Source organism: Mobula hypostoma, chromosome 5 (genome assembly GCF_963921235.1).
Source record: "Mobula hypostoma chromosome 5, sMobHyp1.1, whole genome shotgun sequence".
Classification (NCBI taxonomy): Eukaryota; Metazoa; Chordata; class Chondrichthyes; order Myliobatiformes; family Myliobatidae; genus Mobula; species Mobula hypostoma.
This window is the reverse complement of record NC_086101.1, coordinates 175,702,392-175,729,730: the sequence shown is the minus strand read 5'-3', so window position 1 is coordinate 175,729,730 and position 27,339 is coordinate 175,702,392. Positions and strand designations below refer to the sequence as shown.

Below are 27,339 nucleotides of genomic sequence, written 5' to 3'. Positions count from 1 at the left end.
TGGCAGGTATGATATTGTGGCCATCACAGAGACCTGGCTAAAGGATGCATGTCTCTGGGAGCTGAACGTCCAAGGATACACAGTGTATCGGAAGGATAGGAAGGCAGGCAGAGGGGGAGACGTGGCTTTATTGGTAAGAAATGATATAAAATCATTAGAAAGAGGTGAAATAGGACCTTTATATCTTTATGGGTTGAGCTAAGAAATTGCAGGGGTTAAAGGACGCTGATGGCAGTTATTTATAGGCCTCCAAACAGCTGCAGTGATGTGGACTACAAATTGCAACAGGAAATAGAAAAGGCTTGTCAGAAGGGCAGTGTTATGATAATTGTGGGGGATTTTAACATGCGAGTGGATTGGGAAAATTAGGTCGGCACTGGATCTCCAGAGAGAGAATTTGTAGAACGTCTGCGAGATGGCTTTTTAGAACAGCTTGTTGTTGAGCCCACTAGGGGATCGGCTGTACTGGATTGGTATTGTGTAATGAACCGGAGGTGATTAGAGAGATTGAGGTGAAGGAACCCTTAGGAGGCGGTGATCATAACATGATTGAGTTCACTGTGAAATTTGAAAAAGAGAAGCCGAAATCTGATGTGTCGGTATTTCAGTGGAGTAAAGGAAATTACAATGGCATGAGAGAGGAACTGGTCAAAGTTGACTGGAAAGAGACACTGGCAGGAAAGACGGCAAAGCAGCAGTGGCTGGAGTTTATGCGAGAAGTGAGGAAGGCGCAAGACAGGTATATTCCAAAAAAGAAGAAATTTTCGAATGGAAAAAGGATGCAACCGTGGCTGACAAGAGAAGGTCAAAGCCAAAGTTAAAGCAAAGGAGAGGGCATATAAGGAAGCAAAAATTAGTGGGAAGACAGAGGATTGGGAAGTTTGTAAAACCTTACAAAAGAAAACTAAGGTGGTCATTAAGAGGGAAAAGATAAACTATGAAAAGAAGCTAGTCAATAATATCAATGAGGATACTAAAAGCTTTTTCAAGTATATAAAGAGTAAAAGACAGGCGAGAGTAGATATAGGACCGATAGAAAATGATGCTGGAGAAACTGTAGTGGGAGATAAGGAGATGGCAGAGGAACTGAACAAGTATTTTGCATCAGTCTTCACTGAGGAAGACATCAGCAGTATACCGGACACTTGAGGGTGGCAGGGAAGAGAAGTGTGCGCAGTCACAATTACGACAGAGAAAGTACTCAGGAAGCTGAATAGTCTAAAGGTAGATAAATCTCCCGGACCAGATGGAATGCACCCGCGTGTTCTGAAGGAAGTAGCTGTGGAGATTGCGGAGGCATTAGCGATGATCTCTCAAAAGTCGATAGACTCTGGCATGGTTCCGGAGGGCTGGAAGATTGCAAATGTCACTCCGCTATTTAAGAAGGGGGCAAGGAAGCAAAAAGGAAATTATAGACCTGTTAGCTTGATATGGGTGGTTGGGATGTTGTTGGAGTCGATTGCCAAGGATGAGGTTACAGAGTACCTGGAGGCATATGACAAGATAGGCAGAACTCAGCATGGATTCCTTAAAAGAAAATCCTGCCTGACAAACCTATTACAATTTTTTGAGGAAATTACCAGTAGGCTAGACAAGGGAGATGCAGTGGATGTTGTATATTTGGATTTTCAGAAGGCCTTTGACAAGGTGCCACACATGAGGTTACTTAACAAGATAAGAGCCCATGGAATTACGGGAAAGTTACATACGTGGATAGAGCGTTGGCTGATTGGCAGGAAACAGAGAGTGGGAATAAAGAGATCCTGTTCTGGTTGGCTGCCGGTTACCAGTGATGTTCCACAGGGGTCCGTGTTGGGGCCGCTTCTTTTTACATTGTATATCAACGATTTGGATTATGGAATAGATGGCTTTGTGGCTAAGTTTGCTGATGATACAAAGATAGGTGGAGGGGCCGGTAGTGCTGAGGAAATGGAGAGTCTGCAGAGAGACTTGGATAGATTGGAAGAATGGGCAAAGAAGTGGCAAATGAAGTACAATGCTGGAGAGTGTATGGTTATGCACTTTGGCAGAAATAATAAACGGGCAGACTATTATTTAAGTGGGAAAGAATTCAAAGTTCGGAGATGCAACGGGACTTGGGAGTTCTCGTAGAGGATAACCTTAAGGTTAACCTCCAGGTTGAGTTGGTAGTGAAGAAGGCGAATGCAATGTTGGCATTCATTTCTAGAGGAATAGAGTATAGGAGCAGGGATGTGATGTTGAGGCTCTATAAGGTGCTGGTGAGACCTCACTTGGAGTACTGTGGGCAGTTTTGGTCTCCTTATTTAAGAAAGGATGTGCTGACGTTGGAGAGGGTATAGAGAAGATTCACTAGAATGATTCCGGGAATGAGAGGATTAACATATGGGGAACATTTGTCCGCTCTTGGACTGTATTCCTTGGAGTTTAGAAGAATGAGGGGAGACCTTATAGAAACATTTTGAATGTTGAAAGGCATGGATAGAGTGGATGTGGCAAAGTTGTTTCCCATGATGGGGGAGTCTAGTACAAGAAGGCATGACTTAAGGATTGAAGGGCACCCATTCAGAACAGAAATGCGAAGAAATTTTTTTAGCCTGAGGGTGGTGAATCTATTGAATTTGTTGCCACGGGTGGCGGTGGAGGCCAAGTCATTGGGTGTATTTAAGGCAGAGATTGATAGGTATCTGAGTAGCCAGGGCATCAAAGGTTATGGTGAGAAGGCAGGGGAGTGGGACTAAATGGGAGAATGGATCAGCTCATGATAAAATGGCAGAGCAGACTCGATGGGCCGAATGGCCGACTTCTGCTCCTTTGTCTTCTGGTCTTATGGTCTAACAGCCACATAAGAACAGGTCAGAAAAATGTAGTTTGCAGAAGGTGACTTTCCACCTTGTGGTAAACACCTGGTGTTTGGAAAAACACTCAAGAAGTTGACGCTTAGAGTCATAGAGCACTGCAGCACAGAAAAAGGTCCTTTGGCCTGTCGGGTCTCAATAGACAATAGGTGCAGGAATAGGTCATTCAGCCCTTCGAGCCAGCACCACCATTCACTGTGATCATGGCTGATCATCCACAATCAGTACCCCGTTCCTGCTTTCTCCCCATATCCCTTCACTCCGCTATCTTAAAGAGCTTTATCTAACTCTTTTTTGAAAGAATCCAGAGAATTGGCCTCCACTGCCTTCTGAGGCAGAGCATTCTACAGAACCACAACTCTCGTCTGTGAGGAACTATTACTCTGCCTACTCCCATCAATCTGTCTTGATTGGGACCCTGTGAACAATCTTGAAACTCCGAACTGCTACCACGAGCAACATGGGGGCAGGCAATTTTTGCAAACACCAGATCCGCAGTCTCCTATCTAACTGATATTTCATTATGACTTGAAATTATACCTTTGGTCCTTCATCACTGGACCTACACCCTGCCTGACAATGCTGTCACCAGAAGGCCTGCAGTGTTTGAAGAAGACTGACTGTATGTCTGGGGCAATGAAGGATGTGTAATAATGCTGATCTTCCCAGTAGTTTGAAAAAACAGAACAAAATAAAAGATGACAGACCGTCTTTTATCTGGAAGACAACACCTTAATATTACCTTACTAACAACATACTACACACGAAAGGTTGGAAGAACTCAACAGGTCAGGCAGCATCGTTGGAGAGAAATAAGAGTCAATGTCCCAGGCTGAGACCCTTCATCAGGATATTTCAGAACTCAGCCCAAAGCATCAACTCTTTATTCCTCTCCATAAATGGTGACTGACCTGCTGAGTTCCTTCATAATTTTGTGTGTCTAGCTCCAGGATTCCAGCCTCTGCAGAATCCTTGGGGTTAGCAACATATTACCTTAAGTTTTGTGCCAAACAGCATAACTTTTAAATATGTTGCAGACATTGGCTTACAAATTGGAAGGCAAGATAACATTGCTATCAGTGAATACATGATGAAGTATCACAGGTTTAAATACTGAGCAATTCAATACATCCTTCTGTCATGAACAATATCCTTTCTACCTCAACCTCATCCTCAAAGTTAGTCAAAACCAGACCTGCTACAATTTCAGAGAAGAGATTAGTCTGTAGCATTCAGCATGAATAATTGAACATGCTTCCAAGGAGCTTACAAAGCTAGCAGTAGGCAGTATGATCCCTCAAACCTGCTCTGCTTTCTGGTATGATAATGGTTTATTTTACTTTCACTCTCATTCATCAATCCCATAAAATTTGATTGCCTAATAGATTGAAAGGTCTTGACTAAGCAATGGCTTACAATCTATACATCTCCCTCAGAAATTCTTCCTATCTCAAAACAAAATAGGCATCACATTCTCCTGAGATAATGCTTATTCATTAGGAGAAAGACTTCAATAGTGGCATCTAACCATCAGTCGCTCCCCCTTGAACATTTGAAATCTATCCTTCCTTCACAACGATTAGTTACATTGGTGAAGGAGGCACTTATAGAACAGTGCTGGAATTGAACTCTGAATTCTGGAACGCCCTGAACCGACATAGTGACATACTCAGTGCTATGCTACTGTGGTGCCCATTCTACCTCAAATGCACTGATGTAATGAAAAGGTCTGCATGGAAGGCATGTAATGTAAGTTTTTCCACTGCATCTTGGTACGTATGACAATAGTAAAACATTTCTGTACTGACAATTCTTTATTGAATGGAAAAGACTACAGAAAGTGTTTGATACAGCGTAGTCCACAGGCAAAGCCCTCCCTACCATTGAGCATATTTGCAAGGATCCACAAGAAAGCAGCACCCATCATCAATGGCCCAATCATCCAGGCCATACACAATTCTCACGACTACCACCAGGCAGCAAATTCTGAAGTCTTAGGTCCCACACTACCAGGTTCAGGCACAGTTATTACCCTACAGCCTGAACTGGTGAGGGTAAATTTACTCATCACAACTTTCCAACCTACAGACTCACTTTCAAGGACTCTTTACAACTCATGTTCTCACTATTATCTACTTTATTTATACGGTTTATCTTTTGCACATTTGTTGTTTGTTAGTCTTTATGTACAGTTGTGCATAAATTACATTGTATTTCTTTCCTTTTCCAGTAAATACCTAGAAATAAATTGATCTCAAGGTAACATAAAAATAACATATATGTACGTTGATAATATAGTTTACTTTGAACTTTGACTTAGTTGTATCTCAGCCAGGCACACTCTCCTGCTCTTAATCCATTATTTTATTCAGCTCATTTTGAATGTTATAATTCAATTTGCCAAGTGTCCTATCCCAGCAATGCATTCTACTCTATAATTATACCTTGATATAAAAAAACCTTTGCTCATGTACAACAAATTAATTCAGAACAATATAGCTTCCATTCATATTTGAATCAAAGCACCATCTTAGAACAGCACTTGAGTGCAGATGATCAAGTGTTAATCAGACCCTGCTTATAAGGTACAACTTCACAGGGATGTCACAGTTTTCAGTGGTTTGAATTCAGTATTTATTGCTGACATCTCTCTATCCTCTATCGTGGACTAATTAGTGCCTTCAGCTGAATGTGGGATGAATGGTGAGATTGCATCTTCTGTTTCTTCATTTCAGCAACTCCTGAAGTATTCCAATTATCGCAAACGCCTTTGGAATGAAATCAGCCCATAAGGAAAATTGTGCTACTTTGTTACTTTAATGCTTAGCTCAAAGTAGTGGTAATGGCTTCCATTAGGAAATACTATTTTACAGCAATTGAATCAATGTGAATGTTGTACATTAAGCTTCCCACCTTTTAGTACTGTTCCTGTAGATTCCCTTTAACCTTGTGCAGAAATGAATGCTCCAGATTTTTAAAATTCACATTGAATGTCTTGCTGAGACGATCTACACAACCAGACACTTCCACTGATGAATTACATGTTTATGAAATTTCATAGCAAGAGTATTCCTCTTTAAATGCATTTGATTAAATGGATCCCACTAGGCCTCTATTTCCATGTTTAATCCTATACTGATAAGTTACAGTGCTTGTGTAGTAGATAAAGATAGTCAAGATCTTATTGAGATTCAGTGTTTGTCTTTAGCACAGATACCTTGTGATATATAGATGTGCCGTCTCATGTTCCAAAAACAGAGGCTGTCTCATCAAAAGTTCTCTCTGGAAAAGCCGCTGGAGGCCTCGCCTCACTTTTACTTTCCTCATCATCGCTTGGACACTGATGTGATGTGGCTGTCACTTGTTGACAGTTCTGAGCTGCCATCATCCTGTCATATTCACAGTTTGACAGACTAGCAGCTGGGAACGGATCCAATAGCTTCAGGCATCTGCAATGCAGAAATTAGCCTGATTCAAGAATTATTCATGGGGAAACGGTGCCTCTGAATTCTTCTGCCTCAATATCTGCATGCCTTGTACCCCATAATCATTAAGAATAACCTCCACTTGTTCCGGTTGTTTGGATTTGTCTCCTCGCTAAGGGAAGAATAAAGTCAGTGCTAATGGCTAAATGACTAACGGACAAGGACACAAAGAAGCTAAATTTGTTCACATTTTAACCCACAAAGCCGAGCTGTCTGTTTCAATTACAGTGATGAATATCACCTTGATATGTGTGTCACTGGAATATAACCTGTTGATACCTCTCATTGATTACATTCGTAAATTTAGAAATGTCTGATTAGCAGAATCCATCTAATTATCTCCTGTACAGATTGGACAACTTGGCAAAGACACAAGCAGTTTTATTTTTCTCTCAATTGGAGCACTCCCCAAGGATCGTAGTGTTTTTTTTACTAAATTTAAGAACAATATAAGTGGAAAAAAACAGAACCTTGGATTAATGTATTAAGATATTAAACTTAAAATAAACTTTAAACTTAAAATAATATACACTCGGTAGCCACTTTATTAGGTACACCTGTACACCTACTTGAAAATACAAAATATGTAATCAGCCAATCACATGGCAGCAACTCAATACATAAAAGCATGTAGACATGGTCAAGTTGTTCAGACCAAATATCAGTATGGGGAGGAAACGTGGGTTAAGGGACTTTAACCGTGGGATGATTGTTGGTACCCTACAGGGTGCTTTGGGTACCTCAGGAATTTCTGATCTTGTAGATTTTCAAAACACAATAGTGTGTAGAGTTCACAGAGAATGGTGGAAAAAAAAACAAATTTAAAAAAAAATTCAAATGAGTAGCAGTTCTGTGGTCAGAAATGCTTTGTAAATGAGAGTTCAGAGAGAAATGGCCAGACTGGTTCAAGCTGACAGGAAGACAGTGGTGTGGTCATCTCTAAATGCAAAACCTGTCAAACCTTGAAATGGATGGACTACAGCAGCAGAAGAGACCGCAAAATATACTCAGTGGCCACTTTATTAGGTACTGGTGGTCCCCCAGAGTGGCCATTGAGTGTGTTATGTATATATGTATTTACATATACACTCAATAGCCATTTCATTTCTACTTTATATATAAAATGTATTAATCAGTTTTTGTTAATTGGGACACATCAGGACCAGTATATTTTGGCCCAATTACCCAATATTTTGTGGAAATAGATTGTTTTTTACATACCTTTTTCAACTGAGTAACAAATTATGTATTTAAAAGAAATACAGAACAAAATAGAACACTACCAATAGCATTATTGTACTAGAAAATTGTGTGTTAATTCCTAATAGTTATCAATGGAGGAATTAATTCAGTATATGCAATGAACAAAATTAGCACAGATACTTAGTGCAGATAGTGGACTGCCTTAATATGCTAACAATAATTGACTCCTCCAAATCTTCATCTTCATTCTAGCATTCAAGTTGATTCTCAGTACCTTCAAATTTTTGTTGGCTCCGAAATGGAAGTTGTGAAATTAGATTTATTTTCACTCCTGGTCATCTCTGGCATCTCCTGTCCTGAATGTTTGAAACCGCAGTGAGCAAAACCATTTGGAACTGTGTTACTGCTTATTTCCCAGCAACTATCAGTGACAAAAATCATTGCCTATTGAACACAAACAGACACATCTGATGCTATTTAAAAACTGTTTGCTCCAAGCGTTGTCTAAAGGCAATAAAAGTGCAGGCACTGATGCTTGTTAGAACCTATTCGCCAACAGCCTCCTGCCCCAGTTAAGTGGTATAGCATCTCAAATCAACAAAGGGAATCCTGGCAATTTTCTCAATTAGTTTTTGCTTTTTTTAAAGAGTTGTCCTAAATAAGCAACTGTCCTGATTAACTGATGGCCCAATTAACTGGAAAAAAGTATACATCTTTATGTATGTACATGTGTATATATGTATAGGATGAAGAAGTGCAAGGATGGGTTAGTAAGTTTACTGATGACACAAAGGTTGGGGGTGTTGTGGATAGTGTGGAGGGCTATCAGAGGTTACAGCGGGGCATTGATAGGATGCAAAAGTGGGTTGAGAAGTGGCAGATGGAGTTCAACCCAGATAAATGTGAAGTGATTCATTTTAGTAGGTCAAATATGATGGCAGAATATCGTATTATTCTCTTGGCAGTGTGGAGGATCAGAGGGATCTTGGGGTCCAAGTCCATAGGACGCTCAAAGCAGCTGCGCAAGTTGACTCTGTGGTTAAGAAGGCATACGGTGTATTGGCCTTCATCAATCGTGGAATTGAATTTAGGAGCTGAGAGGTAATGTTGCAGCTATATAGGACCCCGATCAGACCCCACTTGGAGTACTGTTCTCAGTTCTGGTCGCCTCACTACAGGAAGGATGTGGAAACCATAGAAAAGGTGCAGAGGAGATTTACAAGGATGTTGCCTGGATTGGGGTGCGTGCCTTATGAAAACAGGTTGAATGAACTTGGCCTTTTCTCCTTGGAGCGACGGAGGACGAGGGGTAACCTGATAGAGGTGTATAAGATGATCAGAGGCATCGATCATGTGGATAATCAGAGGCTTTTCCCTAGGGCTGAAATGGTTGCCACAAGAGGGCACAGGTTTAAGGTGCTGGGGAGCACGTACAGAGGAGATGTCAAGGGTAAGATTTTATACAAAGAGTGCGTGGAATGGGCTGCCGGCAACGGTGGTGGAGAGGGATACGACAGGGTGTTTTAAGAGACGTTTGGATAGGTACATGGAGCTTAGAAAACTAGAGGGCTATGGATAACCCTAGTAATCCCTAAGGTAGGGACATGTTTGGCACAACTTTGTGGGCCAAAAGGCTTGTATTGTATTGTGCTGCAGGTTTTCTATGTCTCTATATTATTTATAACTATTTATAGAGAACTTTTCATACTGGCGAGGTAGTTCAAAGTGCTTTGCGATGGGATAAAAGTACAAACATGAAAATAAAATAATATAAAAATTAACTTTTGAGAGAGGTTGTGTAAAATTAAGAGACTGGCAGAAAAACACTTGAGAGTTTGAGCAGGTTTATAAAGCAAAAACGATTCTGTATGCACACCAGTCCCAGACCATTAAGAGCTTTAAAAATAAGTAAGAGAACTTTTAAAATTAATTCTAAATTATATCCGAAGCCAATGCAGTGTAGCTAGTTTGGGACTGAGATGTTCCCCCATCCTGGTTTTGGTTAAAAGTATAGCAGTGATGTTCTGAATAAGTTGAAGTTCCTTTCTTTGGAAGGCCAATGTGTTCAATACGAGGTTGTGAATTAGTTTTTCAGCATTATTACATGACAGAAATGGATGTGCCTTTGCAATATTTCTTAAGTATTGAAATGCTGCTCTGGTCAGTTTCTTCCAGTGGGATTTAAAATTCAAAACTGAATCAAGGATACCACCCAGCCCTGAAGAAGAACCTCATCCTGAAACGTCAACAGTTTATTCATTTCCATTGATGCTGCCTGACTGCCTGACCTGCTGAGTTCCTCCAGCATTTAGTGTGTGTTACCCAAGTTAGTTAGTTCTGATTTTACAAGGGGAGCAAGTTTATCTCTTTTGGCTTGGGACCAACCAAAAGTATTTCAGTTTTGTTTTCATTAACTTTGAGTTACTACTCATCCATTTGTTATTGCAAACAAGTCAGAAGTCAGAGAAGATAGGATGTTATCATCATTCTGCTCAACAAAGATATCAATTGTGTGTCATCTGCATAACTGTGCTAATTTATGCTATTTAATGACATCTCCTAAGGGGAGCGTGCATGAGGAGAAGAACAGGGAACCAAGACAGCTTTCCTGATCAACATGATATGTTACATTGTGTCTCTTAGAAAATAGATCTCCAAGACAGACAAAATTTTTATCTTTGAGATGTATGAATGAAACGAATTATGGACACTACCAGAGAGGAGAACCCAGTTCTCAAGGCAACCTTGGAGAATGGTGTGGTCAATTGTGTGAAAGGCAGCACTTTAGATCTATCTAGAAGAATTAGAACTGAGATTTTGTTGGCATTAATGGTGAACCTAAAGGCTGATTTATACTTGTGTGTCAAATGTACGCCGTAGGTACCATGTACCCTACGCCGTCGGGTGACATGCACCTCCCCAAAAATGTAACTCGCCCTTCATGGTGACGCAGACCACAACAACTGTGATTGGTCCGCTTGGTAGCATCGCATTTCCTCATGCACATTTCCGGTTGCTTTTCTCCGCCATGTCAGTACACTTATGCGAAATACAAAGTGTAAATGGTTGAAGACAATGCACCAAATCGTCAAATCTATTTGCTGACATCCAAAAATATTTAAAATGCATTTCCTCGTCCATGGCTCTCACGAAGAATCTCAACACAGTGGCATAGAAACCCCACCACCAACTAACGTTTTGGCAATGAATTGCAGAGTGACACAGACAGAACTACACATGCTCGCTACGGCGTCAGGGCTACGCAAAAGTATAAATCAGGACGGCGTAGCCCGTACGCACAAATATAAATCAGCCTCAAGATTGCTGATGAATTTGGTAAGGGCCATCCCAGTACTGAAGTTTGCTCTAAAATTTGAATACTGTTCTGTTTTAGAAAGTTGTTGAGTTGGTTGAAAATTACTTTCTCGCAAATCTTGCCCTGGAAGGGATGTTTCATATAGGCCTGTAGTTAACTAGTACAGTACCTCATTATCAAGGTTTGTCTTTTTAAGTATGGGTTTGATTCCCATGGTTTTGAAGGCACCTAGAAAAATTCCCTTGGTTATTTATGTCCTTCTGTCATCCACCTATTAAAGAAATATCCTTTCACTCTTTTACTTTATCCTTTCACTTTTTTACTTTATCCTTTCTTCCCTCATAACTTCTTTATAATTGATTATAGTTCCAACAAATATGTATTTGAAACTGAAATTCGAATTCCATCCCTCTCTGGTGCAGATGTGGCCTGACCTCCAGTGCTTTTTGTCTTCATTGAAGCTAGAAATCTGAAATAAAATAAATCTTGACAATATTCACCAGGTCAGGTGATATCTGTAAAGGGAGAAATACTTAACATTTGAGATTAATGACCTTTCATCAAAACCACTGAAAACCTATCAATTCTGACCCTTCACCAGATTACTGACATGCAGCATAAACTTTTCCTTATCTACAGTATAGTACATGATTACTGTTGAATACTTACAGCACTTAGTGTTTTTTTTTATTATAATTTGTCCGCTGTGAGTATTTGAATTGGCTCTTTGGGAGGAGTGTCTATTTTATAGAGATCGTCAATTTTAAATTTTTAACATCTTTTCTGAGAAACTGTGTCTTTTCTTTGGCATTTTAATTAACCCCGTAGAGTGGAAACCAGGAGAAAGTAAATTAGAATCAAGAATCCATTGTAAAATCACATGGGAGCTGGAAATAAAGAGGACCAAAAATAGTAGGTAATAGCAGATATTAAAGAAAATATTTTTTCTTTAATCTTCAACAATAAATTTATGAAGAAGAGATCACATTTGTGCTGTTAATATTTTGGAAGCTGTTAGAAACCAAATATTATCAAACAAATGCATAAAAACTGCTGAATATATTGTAAATTCGCATCACTTTAAGGCAGTGTCTCTTGATGGGGGAATACTTGCTGTGACGAAAAACCAAGTTATTAGGAGATTGATGCTAATGACAGAGAGGTAAGTGAGACAATGGAGAAACACTCAAAATGCTAATAAGAGAGAAGAGAAGAGAGAGATTAATGAGAAAGAAACACATTTCAGAATATTGACAGACCAGTTGCTTTGAACCTGAACTGTTTGAAGTTTGATGGACAGGCGATACCCCGGCAGGAGGATAAAAAGAACAGGTTCGCTGAGGCACGACACACACCACGAGATCACGAGATAACGAGACCCCGGAAGAGCGGTGTGCCCCCACAAGTTGGTGGGAGTTGGAGGTCTGGTTCGAGGGAACCGACCATAGACTGATACGGTGAAAAGGGACGATCAGCGGGAACCTGGTGTGTGTGTCTGCCCTTGCCTGGGTGCCGGGTTCACCACGGAAGAACGGTCGTATCCGGAACGGAGGGGTCACAGTCGGTGACCACAGAAGACATAAAAGGGTTCGCCCGAAAGCTAACTGCGAAGAACATCAAAGGTCTGTTTGAAACAAAATTTGCATTCTCTCTCACTCTCCAACGGCACAACAGCGATTACTGCGAACTGTACTAACCTGAACTGAACTCTGCATCACTTGAGACCGATCATTTTACCCCAAGACTGCGATAGAGCTTGGTTGATTCCTATTACCCTAGTTCTGTGTACATGTGTGTTTTATCATTGCTAACCTGTTGCATTTATATCTGTACGATTAGAGTACTGTGTTACTTATTTCTTTACTAAAATTTTATTAGCTTCCAGTAATCCAGATTCCAACTAGTGGTCCATTTCTGCTGGTTTGGCAACCCAGTTACGGGGTACGTAACACTGCATACCACATCCTTCTGGAAAGCACGAGTTCCTGAGTTTTTTAAACCAAGCATGTGCTAATACCAGTGATGGCTATATGATGTACATGCTTTTGGCCTCCACATAATTCTTGCTGAAAAATCTTGTCTTGTTGTAGAATCATAGAACGCTACAGCACAGAAACATGTCCTTCTAGTCCATACTGAACTATTGATCTGCCTAATCCCTTCAACATACATCTGGACCATAGCCTTCCACACTCCTCCCATCCACGTACCTGTTGAAATTTCTCTTATATGTTAAAATCAAACCCACATCCACCACTTCCACTGGCAGCTTGGGCCACATTCTCAGAACCCTCTGAGTGAAGAAGTTCCTCCTCATGCTCCCCTTAAGCATTTCACCTTTCACTCTTAACCCTTGACCTCTAGCTGTACTTTTACCCAATCTCCATGGGGGGTGGGGGGGGGGAAGCCTGTTTGAATTTACCCATATATGCTAAAATTAGTTGTAATTTATACTTTGCAATTTAAGTGGAAAATCCGATGCATTCATGTTATATTTCAAATTTTATTCAGAAACAAAATACGTTGTCACACTTCATGGAGAGCCTGTGATTGACAATATGCATCCATATATTTCTGCTCTTCTTAATGTGCTGTGAGTAAAGACTAAAGTAATAAATCAATACTTGTCATTGTTTTTCCTCACAAAGCAGCATGGAATTTGAGCTCAGAAGATTTCCTCTTCTGAAACGATTGAAACTGATTTTTTTCATTATTTACATATTAGATGCAGATATCATTAGTATGACATCAATTGCTGACCTTGAGAGGGTAGCTATAAGCTATGTTTGCTAGTGTAAAATCAGAGGCCCTTCTGACACATCAAATCTCAGCTGACTCACGCAATCCCAATCATACTCTTATTTCCCTTTGTATTCTGTTCTTCCCAATACTTCAAGCTTTCTCTGTCCACTCCCCAAGATCAAGTTCAAGTTTGTTGTCATCTGACAATACTTGTATGTAACCAAACAAAGCAAGATTTCCGGACCATAGTGCACCCACAAAACATACATCTCACACAGTTCATAAAGCAAAATATTTCCACAAATAAGTTAATAAAATATAATTCAAAAATTCATGTGGTGTGCAGCACAGGGAAACAGCTTGCTGCACTCGTGACAAGACCTCTGTGGTCACAACATGTTCATTAGTCTCATAGCCTAGGGGAAGAAGCAGTCCTCGGCCCAATGCTCCTGTACCTCCTTCCCATTCTTAGTGGGTAAGTGAGATTGTGGGATGGGTGGTAGGGATCCCAACAATGCTTTGGTCCCTTTGTATACAATTCTCTTGGTAGATGTCACAAATAGTGGGAAGAAAGACCCCGGTGATCTTCTCACAAACAAGAGAAAATCTGCAGATGCTGGAAATCCAAGCAACACACACAAAATGCTGGAGGAACTCAATAGGCCAGACAGCATCTATGGAAAAGAGTACAGTCAACATTTTGGGCCTAGACCCTTCGGCAGAACTGGAGGAAAAAAAAAGCTGAGGAGTTGATTTAAAAGGTGGGTGGAGGGGAGAGTGAAACACAATATGATAGGTGAAAGCAACACTCACAACACGCTGGAAGAACTCAGTAGGTAGGGCAACACCCGTGGAAATGATCAGTCAATGTTTCAGGCTGGAACCCTTCGTCAGGACTGAAGAGGGAAGGGGCAGAGGCCCTATAAAGAAGGTGGGGGGAGGATGGGAAGGAGAAGGCTGGTAGGTTCCAGGTGAAAAACCAGTAAAAGGAAAGATAGAGGGAGGGGAAGCAGGGAGGGAATAGGCAGGAAAGGTGAAGAAGGAATAGGAGGAAACACAATGGGTAGTAGAAGGAAATGGAACCATGAGGGAGGCGATAGGTCTCCTTCCCACCCTCCCCCTACCTTTTTTATCGGGCCTCTGCCCCTTCCCTCTTCAGTCCTGACGAAGGGTTCTGCCCGAAATGTTGACTGACTGTTTCCACGGATGCTGCCCGACCTGCTGAGTTCCTCCAGCGTGTTGTGAGTGTTGCTTTGACCCCAGCATCTGCAGAGTATTTTGTGTAGATGATGGGTGAAATCTGAAGGGGCAGGGATGAATGGGGAGTGGAATTAAAATGGATGGCCACTGAGCGGTCCCGCTTTTTCTGGCGGATGGAGTTTACTTCATCCCTCCCCCTTCAGGCCTGCTGAGTTGCTCCAGCATTTTGTGTGTGTCGTCTGGTGATCCTCTCGGTGTTTTTCACTGTCCTTTGTAGGGTCTTTGGATCTGATGCCTTGTAGCATCCGCACCACACAAATGATGCAGCCATACAGGACACTCTGGTGCTCCTATAGAAAGTTGTTAGAATGGGGTGGAGATCCTTGCAGGCCTCGATCTCAGCCTCAGTAACAGATGGGGGCATTTTACAGTAGACGATTAATATACCGGCCCACATTCCTGAGAGGACACTACAGCACCAGGGGGAAGCATTCCAAACTCCACAGACGTGACACCCAAGGTCAGAGTTGAACCTATGTCGCAGGAGCTGTGAGGCAGCAGCTGTGCATTGTGTTCTTGAACTGTCGCTATTCCTGTTGTGAAGTTGCTTTCACAGTGCTGTTGGAAAATAGCTTCTAAATATTCACTTAGTGATGTTAAAGAAACAGCGATATATTAGTCAGGATAACTTGTGACTCAGATTTTTTTAAAAATTACTGTTCCTCAGCACCTTCTAACCTTGTTGTTGTAAGTAGTTTTGGTTTGTGATTTAATTTTCATCTTCGGGTGGTCTTTACCTGATAAATATGGGGAGCATATTTCTTTTTTGAGGGGAAACCTAGAATTAGTGGTCACTTTTTAAAATGTGGAGTACACCCTATTGTGACAAACAGATAAATTTCAGAATGTTATGTGTCTTTGGGAGTAGTTTCCTCAAAGGGCAGTGAAAGCAGATACTTTGAAAGTTATTGATAATAAATTAGAGGATTTCATAGGCAGTGAAGGAAGTCATTATAAAATTGTTGGGTGATCTTGATAAGCAGAGGATTGGCGAAAGTAGTTTATTTCTGGTAAGAGAGAAGTGTTGCATTTTGGGAAGGCACGGTAACACGGTAGTGTAGCGGTTAGCACAACCCTTTCCAGCACCGGTGCGCGGCTTCAATTCCCGCTGCTGCCTGTAAGAAATTTGTATGTTCTCCCCGCGACGATGTGGGTTTTCTACAAGTGCTCTTGTTACCTCTCACAGTCCAAAGAAATTACAGTTGGTAAGTTGATTATGTTGTATCGTGGTCGAAATCACCAAAGAGACAGAGTCACTAGTAAATACAAAACAGCTTCTTTATTCGACACAGCAACGTACAGCAGGCATCATACGGACGGAGATGCTTTCGGTAGAAAGGTCTGCTAGCCCAATGTGGGCTCGATATTTATATGCTAAACACAAAGGCAATCACTACTTAAAAAGTTATAGACAATGCTTCCTTTTGAAGCTACATACAAACATCACACCTTCTGAATTCATCCTTTCCTACCAACGCCAACATATCTGGGTTGGTATCCATAGCCTTCAGGAATGCAAGTTAAATCCACAATACATTTATTTGGTATTTTACGTCCTAACATAGAAGTCAATTAATATTTATAAAGTATAGATAATACTGTCTCCGAAACTGCAGCATCTGGTCAAACTACGGCACCAGAAGCATCTGGTGTTCACACCTTTTTAGGAAGCGCATTGTTGTGGACTCAATCCACAGTACTTTGTCAAATAGAAGTCTGGTGGCCAAAGTCATTTAAGTGTAAACGAATCATCTACCCAAAAAAACTCACTCTAACAATTACTGTAAACTGTCCCGTGATTAGACGAGGTTAAATTGGGGGCTGCAGGGCAGCGCAGTTCGAAAGGCCTACTTCATGCAGTATGTCAATAAATAACTCGGGGTAAAACTAAAACAGTGAATGGTGGGATCCTGAGGAATGTTGTGAAACCGATGTATCATCGAATGCAAGTACTTCGTGGTGTGTATATGGAATGAGAAAGCAACTGAAGAAGGTATGGTAACATTTAAAAGATATATGGATAAGATGATAGGAAAGTTTTAGAGGAATATGAGTCAAACACAGGCAAATAGGACTAGCTCAGCTGGGCACCTCGAGTGACATGAGGAGGTTGAGCTGAAGTATCTGTTTCTATGCCACAAACTGACTCTGAGAGGCGAGATAGGATACAATTCAAGAACTGTCCACATTTCTGATGCCCACAGTGCAAATGGGATGTTTTAGTACAAAGAAACACAATGAAATTCACAGGGAACATTATTGGGGATGGAGAAATGAGTGTGTCACCTTGACAGTTATTTTCAAGAACTCTGTCAACATTTTCCGTTTTAAAATAAAACTACATACTGGTAGAAAATTAAGATGTGGGTGGGGAAATAGTCGGTTGGAACTAAAACTTCAAAAAATAAGTGGGATTGAAGTTGCAAATCACAGTTTTTCATTGACAAGTGACACACTTTTCACCCTTTTTTGACACGTGTCTCTCTTCCTTAACCCCAGTGAGGCGAGTTACAACGCTCTCATCCTCAGTGTTGCATTACCCATGTTCATCATAAAGGAGAACAATCATTTTGTTCTTCTTCACACTACTGTACTGAAGAATGACTATAGACAATCTTGAATCAGTCTATAAAAGAACACTTACAACCAGTAAAGGCAGATCAATGTGTTGGTGTTACAAGCCATCAGACTTTTAAATTCACATGTCTGCACATTGCAATGGAGTCATAAAGCAAAGATTTTTACTCCCTCATATAGTGGGACGGATGTAAGATTTCAAATAAATTCTATTCTGTTCTAACTTTCAAATATAGGTAAATGTTTGTACCATATTGATGCTGTGAGTGAGAAATTGAATTGTTCATTGCCTAGACTGAATAGTCAGAGGCCTGCTTCCTCACATCAAAATTTGTCAAGACTTGAAACTGAAACAAAACTATTGCAAGCAATATCCAATCTAAAAGTTTCCAATAATCTTGCAAGTACACATAATAAGTCTAATGTTATATAAGAAAGAGATTTGCTGGAACTTTTGAAAACCATAAGGATAGCCAAGTCCTTGGTGCCGGATGGGATACATAGCAAATTTATTATGGGAAGTGAGGGAAGAGATTGTGATCTTTTGGCAATGATCTTTGCATCCTCTCTGGCTACAGATGTCATACTGGATGATTGGAGGATGGCAAATGTTATTCTTTTGTTCAAGAAAGTTAATATGAATAACACTAGGAATTATAGCCAGTGAGCATTAAATAGGTGCTGGGCAAACTCTTGGAGACTGATTTTATGAACATTTGGAGAAGCATAGTCTGATAAGGGAGATGGTCCCCATGGCTTTAGGAGGAGTAGGTTGTACCTCACAAGCATGAACAATTTCTTTGAGGAAGGAGAGAAATAAATTGATGAAGGTAAAGTGGTGGATGTGGAAGATATGGATTTTAATAAGACATTTGACAAGGTTCCCCATGGTAGTCAGGAGGCATGGGATTGCATTGCCAGGTGTGGTGGTACAGGCAGATGCATTAGCGACATTTGAGAGACTCTTAGATAGGCACATGGATAAATGGAAAATGGAAGACAATGTGGGAGGGATGGGTTGGATTGATTTTGGAGTTGGTTAAAAGCTCGGCACAATACAGTGAGCAGAACACCCTGTACTGTTCGAAGTTCTATTTCAATGTGTTGCCTGCCCTCACTGCTACAGTGTACAATGCAGCCATCATTAATCAGAATTATTACCAGCTGAGGCAAAGCATCCCCTCGCTGATCACTTAAGATTTCTGCAGTGCTACCTTAGAAACCACATTTTATTTCCCTTCATATTCTTTTATGATGTTGTAATGAAATGACCTTTTCCTTGAGACTTCTGTCATAAAACTGGCAATCACTGTGAAACTACAGGGCTCTCTAGAAACCCATTGAACTTTTTACTTTAGTTCTACAAATGGATTTAGAAGCAATTCAACCTTTTGCTAAATGCATTTACTTCTGCCTGCAAATATTAACTTTTTATAAATATAATTATCAGGGCATGCAGTAAGAATTAATAGCCTGGTATATAAATTAATCAATTTGAGTGGTGTCTTATTCTTCCTGTGGTTACTAATTACTGTTGGCTCCAGAGTAGGTAGGTTGTCTTCATAAACAATTGTCTAAGTCTTCGAATGAAGAAAGATAGTTGGCAGATGACAGAAGGTTATTATGTGTGTGTGACCCCCTCCCACCTTCCACCTTAATAGTTACTGCATAATTGAAGTACATTTCTATTTAATTTAACATAATTCTATACAACCATTTGTGGTGGCATTGGTTGCCGGATGACTTGGTGCTTGCGTTTGCGAGACTATTTTTGGAATCCAAACTAAAAGTTAGCCGTACAGAACAGATGGTGCCTGAAGAGCGTAAAAATACTGGATAAGCATCTTGTACTAAATTATGTTTAGATAATTGCATAAAGAATTAAGGGTAACTCCAGTTGAAAGCTTGAAGTTATTCCATGACACCTGCTTTTCTTTATTATAATTGTGTAGCAATAAATGTTATTTTAAAATGTTGTCCTTCTTAACACTTCTGATATAATTATTGCAAATTTATTCAGCAACAATCATCAGTTGATTATAAGGACATACAGTCAATAACCATCATTGCAAAGTAATTGGGATACATATTCCCTTTGAAATGAACATCTGATGTATATGCCTGATATGAATTCATTCAAGTATCAATGTTTTACAGCAGGCCGTGATGTGCTGCCAGGAAGCTGCTGAATAGCTGTTTCTTTTGGAGTGGATATAGCCACCTCTACTAGGAGATGCACCAATATTTTAAATGGAAAGGATCTTCAGGAACGATCAATTATCAAAAGTTAATAAGCACTATGATATTTGCTCCCACCAGCTGGTCTCTGAGATTGTGGTATTTCCCATATGCACAACATTGGCTGAATATAGTTACAAGATAATATAAAACATTTTAATGCTCAAAGTTGAAAATTCTAACTACCCTGATTTGGACCATTGGGTTTTGGTCCTGGCTTAATTTTAGAGATATAGAATCATAAGGTACTACAGCACAAAAACAGGCTTTTTGGCCCATCTACTCCATTTCAAACTATTATTCTACCCAGTCCTATCGACCTACACCTGGACTGTAGATCTCCCCACTCCTCCCAGCCCTGTACAGTGCTTAGCCATACTTCTCTTAAGTGTTGAAATTGAACCAAATTCCACAGGTTCTGCTGGCAACTCGTTCCACGCTCTCACCAACCTCACTGCGTTTAAGCATCTGAGCCAAGAGCTTGTTCGTTGCACTTCAGGGACTTGTATTCAAAATCCAGGGTTATACTGTTGAAAGAGCCTTTGTTTTCATCAGATGTTAGATAGTTTTTTGAATTATTCATTCATGACACCTACGCTTCTCTGACTGGACCAGCATCTCTTCCTAATTGTTCCGGTGCCGAGGAAATAATTAAGTGTTCTGGAGTTCCATGCCGTCAGCTAAAGTACAGATTTCCTTTTCTTTCTGAAGAAAAGAGAACAAGGTGTACTTTAAATGACTACCTAGAAATTTTGTGTTCTATTTCACTATAGAAACCATATAAAAACTACAGCACAGAAACAGGCCTTTTGGCCCTTCTTGGCTGTGCCGAACCATTTTCTGCCTTGTCCCACTGACCTGCACACTAACTTGATATTCCTAAATTATTTAATGAATTGTATTAAATTCCACGCCCCACACACACACATCCAAAAGACGAGAATAATTTTACTTTTCCAGATAAATAGCATTAGCATTTGAAAATTTGGTTCAGTACCTTAACTATTAGTCCACCATGTTAAGAAGTTGTTCCTGTCACATTTCTGGCATTGCAACCATATTATAGTTGCCCTGTTTGCAAACTTAGTAAGAGAATGCGGGCTTCAACCATAAGATTCATTGCACAGAGTGGCTAGTTTTTCCTGTGCAACGCTCTGCCGAAAATGACATTGTAGATTTCAAACCAAAGTTCTTATAGATGTGCTAAAGGTTCTTTTAATTGCTGCATGTGATACTGTAGGTGTGATGCTCGCAATGTCTTGTAGATGCACTGTATATACCACTATTCAAGTAGCTCTCTTTCAAACACTGAATAAGTGAATACTTTCAATGAATGAAAGAGGTGGAGCAAATGCTCTTAGTTATTAAAGACAAACAAGCTGGCAGGAGGTGTATATTTTTGTGTACAGATATCATGGAGACCACTCGGGACTGCATTTGGTTTATATAGGTTGACACAGCATTGCGGGCCAAAGGACCTGTACTGTTCTATGTTGATTTTCTTTCACTGGAAAAAAGACAGCATGCATTCACCTTACCTTTATCCCTCATGATTCTATACACCTCTGTAAAGTCACTCTCACTTTCCTATGTCCCAAGGAATGGAGTCCAAGCCTGCTCTACCTCTCTCCATAGCACTCTTTTGTGTCCGGGCAACATGCTTGTTACACATTCAGTCCAGCCTTATGACAATTTTCTTATAACAGGGAAACCAAAACTGTACACTATTCCCCAAGTACAGTCTCCAAGTGCAATTACAACCTGAGTATAGGAGTTGGGATTGACTAATGAAGGACAGAATGCCAACCGTTACCTTCACCACCCTTTCTACATGTGATGCTTTCAGTGAACTAAGTACAAAATATAGAAAGCTGAAATGCTGATATAGGCTGTGAGCCAGTAGGGTTGGTCGGTACCATCTGAGGGGAATAATGCTCATAGTGATTCTTGGCAAGGTATACATCTCTAGAGTTAGAAAATATGTGATAGCATTGTACCAGTGGTAGCTTTATTACTTCAAATAAGTAATCACTTTTTGTATATATTCCATATTAACATCAGTACAGCAGAAAATGTTACCCCACCCCACAAAAGGTAAAAATCCTCATTTGGAGAGATTTCTGGAGTTTTATCAATGTCATGATATTTTCCATATTGTTATATCAAATCAAAACAATCTTAAGATTTTGTCATAGCATAAAGAATTACAGTACAATAATTCAAATTTGGGGTTCCACACAGCCATAACCTAGGCCCCATTTGGTTGTAAAATGAGTATATGTAATCAAAGACTGCTTTCCATACTTTGTTTTCCATACTTTCATAACCTATTAATAATCATAATTTCCCAAGTCTTCCACGTCTTCCACATCTTCATCTGAACTTTCCACACTCTCTGAGGTGGATGCCTGGTTCTCACAGTCTGCCAGTCTACACATGTCAGTACACCTGAGGCCATTTGCAACACACATACTTCTTGGGAGTGAACATTTTTTTGGACAGTTACAGGCCAGTATATCCAGGATGGCATTGGGTGCTGGCTGGCCTTCCATCCAGTGCACCACCAACTGTTCAGCTTCCTCTTCTCTCTCCATCTTCCATCCTCTGCCAACAGGGCTTGGCACTTGTGGGTCCTTCTCTAAACATCTTCCCCATATACCAGCCTGGTAGTTGGCTCGCTGTGCATGTTATGTTAAGCAGTCCTTGCATGGTGGGAGTTGATGACTTTCGATTTCACCTTTTTTGGCACAGAAAAGGTGATACCTGAGCTCATTGACCTTGGTGGTCGATGCTTTTGGGGCGTACAGGAGACATGTAAATGCCTCCAGTTTGTCCTTCAGTTCTGGGGAGAGGTCCCATTCCTGACCCAACTCTGAGAATGTGTCCTGTGTTTCCCTGTTGCTGGTCAGAAGTTTTAGGGCACTCGTCTTCCCTTTGCCTGCAAAAGCACTTACAGTGTCGCATCCTGTATATGTGTGAAACCCGATGAGAGCCTTACAAACCTCTATGCCACAGGAATCTGTGTGCCTTTGTTCACTGTGGCTTCAATAGCCTGGTCCACAGGGATCTGCCCAAAGGGGTTGTTACTTGACAGCTGCACTGAGAATTGGCCTGTCTTGAAGGCCTCATACACAGAAGGATTCTTCTCTGGCAGGTTCATCATCTGAGCAGAGTAAGGGGCCAGGTACCTGGTGTAATTCATCTTATCATAGGCAAAGCACCATAGGATCATGGTTCTTATAGCATGGAGGTTACCATGCAAGCTACCACTGCTGGAATGCTATCACATATTTCCAAGCACTAGGGGTGTATACCTTGCAAAAAATCACTGTAAGAATTATTCCCCCCAGATGGTACAGGTGGCCCAAATTTGGGGTCCTGGCTCACAGACTAATATTAGTGAGCTGGGGAAGAAGGTCAAAGAATGGAAGATAGAATTTAACTGGAAAAGTGTGAGATATTGCACTTTGGTAAGTTAAACGCTGGAAGAACTTGTGTGAGTAAATTGTAGGGTCATGAAAAGTGCAGTAAAACAGAGAGACTGTGGGGTACAGTTACATAGTTCCCTGAGGGTGGAAACACAAGCAGATATGGCAGTAAAGAAATCATTTTGCACACTTCGCTTCAGTCAGGGCACTGAGTACAGGAGTTGGGACATCGTTACAACCGCACAAGTCCGTGCTGAGAGTATGGTTAGAGCCATGGTGTGTAGTTTTGATTGCCTAGCAATAGGAAGGATATTATGTTGGAAAGGGTGCAGAAAAGAATCACAGAGATATTACTAGGATTGGACTATTTAAAAAAAAAGTCAGGCTAGGCTGGAACTTTTTTCCTGGGGCAGAACAGGCTTAGGGATGACTTTAGAGATGCATAGATATGGTGATTGGTCATATTCTTTTCCCTGGGTAGTTAATAAGCCACTGTAACTTGCCCACCCCCAAGTATGTATTGTAGTTGAGTGATATGTCAGGGGAAATTGAACAAAATATGAGGAGGAGAATAAAAATAAATTGGATTGAAGCAGGATTAGTAAAAAAGCGTAGTTTCTCTTCCCATATCAGCAACTGATCTGTATCCAACTGATCATGTCCATTCATTCAAATCAATGATCTGTAGCAGTGGGTCTAGACTTTAGGGGCTTGATAACCAACACTGACCATGGTTCTTGTTCTCTTTACCCTTCAGACACATAGAACTTTTTTTCTTCCAAACATAAGGCAATTCTGTCCTCTGCACTTCCTCCCCAGTGGCAATCAGAGCAACATTTGCAAGTTTGTAGCTTACAACTTTGGTTTCCTATGTTGTGGTGGTTTACACTGCTTAGCATGAAATTCCTTTCGCAAATCAATGCCAATGACAAACCCAGCCTCAGTGAAACTCCCCTTTGAGTGGCCCCTGCTGTATCATGCCACCATTTGTGAACCTCGTGAACAATGACTACATGTAGAATCTAAAGCAATGAGCGAGCATGTTGATTGTACTGGGTTCTATTCACTTTGTGACCACTCACTACAACTTGCAGACCTTGTGTGGATTGTTTATTGACATCTCTAAGAGAGCTGCTCACAAAATATTGCAGGTGATGTGTGTAAGAGCTATCTGCAGTGATTGCATCAATCTTCTTCCTTTACTGAGGATAAATCTTCCTTAAGTGCTGTCCGAGCAGATTTCCAGACAAGAGAAAGGATAGCTACATGTATAGAATATGCTTGCATTAACTATTTGGGGCAACATGGATTGAATCAACCATCGCAGACTTTAAGAGGTGATTATGACATTAGCTCCTAGGGTTTGAAGCTCGTAACTTTCCTCGTACTACTATCTCATGCTATTTTCTTGTGCTGCTTTGGTTGGCTGGAGATACCATTTTATCCACTATGGGTGCCTCTATTGTCATTGATAATCCACACGTAAAGGGTATAAATATAATTATCTAAAGAAACTTGACCTTGTAACATTTTGTTGCAGTTTCTTTTCTATGGAATTCAAAGGAATCATTTCAGAAGAAGAGTGATATCACCACCGACCAAGGATGAATTTCCAGGAAATAACCTTATTTATTTTATTCTGAAGCTATGAGGCTGATCAACACCGCCACCCACTAACCTACCCCTCTACAACTCCCAATACCACTACTTTATCATTTCCTGTCAGAGTCACCTTATGTACAGACACTCCTGTGCCTAGCATCACTATATAGACATACAGCCAATCTACGTATTTATATTTATTCTGTTTTTTTATTGCTGTGTTCTTTATCTTGTTGTGTTTTTCATTGTGTGGCACTGGATCCGGATTTATAATTATTTTGTTCTCTTTTACACTTGTGTACTACAAATTACCTCAAACAATGTCACATCTTGAACTTAGATTTTTTTAATATATTTTATATGTTGAAGTAAATTTTCATGCTAGATGGTTTTCAGTTTTTCTGTTTAGAATTTTTTGAATTGTAGATAATTTAAGAAAGTAATTTGTTATAATGTTTTGAAGCATTTACATTTTTTCCTCAGGGTAGGAAATGACCTGTCATTTATAGCCTTGTCTTGTTTTTTTTTAAACAGGTGAATATCAGGGGAAGTCTGAAAAGTGAAGAGTGGTAAGTCACAATTTACTAATCTGCATTATCATTGCTTTTACCTGTTATACTTTAATAGCTTTAGAAATTTTATTTTAAAGTGAAGTCTTCTGAATGGAATAGGAATGGAATCTGAGGGAAGATTTGTGAAGATATTCTCCATGTGCACTGTATCACAGTTCAATTTCAAGACCACTGGCCCAGTGGCATGTACATCATAACTATGAGGCTGTGGTATGGTGCTCTCAATTTACAGCCTCTGTGATTTCCCATTCCCAGTGAATGATCTCCTTGTCTGCATTCACCATGAGTTCATGAAGTGTGAGGTGAATTTTCAATCACTATGTATAACTTTTTTAACTTTGGAAAGGAACAATGGAAGAGACAAAGCAAATGCAGTCTTGCCTTGACAACAGGAATTCTGCAGATGCTGGAAATTCAAGCAACACACATCAAAGTTGCTGGTGAGCGCAGCAGGCCAGGCAGCATCTCTAGGAAGAGGTACAGTCGACGTTTCAGGCTGAGACCCTTCGTCAGGACTGTCAGCATCTCTAGGAAGAGGTACAGTCGACGAAGGGTCTCGGCCTGAAACGTCGACTGTACCTCTTCCTAGAGATGCTGCCTGGCCTGCTGCGTTCACCAGCAACTTTGTGTGTTGCAGTCTTGCCTTGTGTGGGATAAATAAAGTGTGAGGTACGGTGCTTTACGATGTAAAACAGTAAAGTGGCAAAGTGCAAATGGAATCAGACAGAGAAACAGATATTTCCTCGACGAATGGTGGCTATTCTGTATACTTTATCAACTTTATTCCAAAGAATTTGAATGTACTCATCAAATGTTCCCATCGACAACTTCAACCTATTTCAAGATGTGCATGAACTGAGTTGGGTACTCAATATAATAAGTCCACATTCAGGAGACTGAGTTAACATAAATATTCTGTGCTCAGATTGACCAGTGACCAGAAATTGAAAGTTGTGTTATAGATACATAATGTGACACATTTTTCTGAGATTTTGTCATTTATTTTGCTGATGTTTCCTTTGCACAAGCGATCTCCTAGAAATGTTGAAGCAGATGTTTGATTTGATCAGATTATCAGAGAGAGTTAAAACCTGTGTTGTGAGTCTGGACACTTAGCATGCATAATGCCAAGTTTTTTCAGTTGCATTTATTTCAACTCAAAGAAATGCCTGTATGTCGTAGAATGGTTGAGGGTTGAGATTGATAGTTTCAATAAAAGAATAATTTCTTTCCCTGAATTCTTGATACCATAGTTATTATTTAAAGAGAATCTAACTCAAAACCCATTCAGTTTTAGTGTTGCAATGGTCTACCAACTTCTGGCTATTTTGCCGAAAGAACAATTTTAAGGAAAAATGAGGAACTACTTTGTGCCTGGAAGATTTTTGATCGTTTTCCAGATGCAAACAGCCTGAAAATACAGCACAATTACTGACACTGAGATGGGCATTGTCTCTTCAAAACTTAAGGCTGATTTATATGTGTGCGTATTAGCTTACGCCGTAGCCTACGCAAGTGGGCTACGCCATTGTGAGCGTTTATACTTGTGCGTTGGTGTGTCTGCGTCGCTCTGCAATTCACCGCCAAAACACTAGTTGGCGGTGGGGTTTCTATGCCACTGTGTGGGGTTTCTATGCCACTGTGTTGAGTTTCTTCGTGTTGAAACTCAACACAAAGAAACTCAAACTTCAAACAATGGCGACTGAAACTGAAGGAGGGTGAATTTTCTGTGCTTGTCCGGCCACTGAGAGACATGGACGTGGAAATGCATTTCAAATATTTTTGGATGTCGGCAGGTAGATTTTACGATTTGGTTCATTGTCTCCAACCATTTATTTTGCATCAGTGTACGCACAGTATACTCAGAGACTGGCAATCACCATTTGAATTTCAGCAGGCTGTAGCAGCTAGCTACAAACTGGCATCAAGCACAGGGTCCTCCATAATTTCGGAGGTCTGTAAAGCTTCATGGAAAGCATTGTAGCCAGAGTTCCTTCCCTGCCCTTCAGTCACCCAATGGGAAGCTATTGCAGCGCAGGAGGAAATGCGATGCTACCAAGCGGACCAGTCATAGTTGTT

General features: G+C 40.5%; 1 long non-coding RNA gene across 1 annotated transcript in view; it reads left to right on the top strand.

Moving 5' to 3' along the window:
- Positions 1-27,339, top strand: part of LOC134346357 (uncharacterized) — a 1,029,867-nt gene that overhangs the window by 622,470 nt on the left and 380,058 nt on the right. The window contains exon 2 of the long non-coding RNA XR_010017916.1: positions 25,223-25,257. This is a non-coding gene — a long non-coding RNA (uncharacterized LOC134346357). The remainder of the gene's footprint in view (positions 1-25,222; positions 25,258-27,339) is intronic.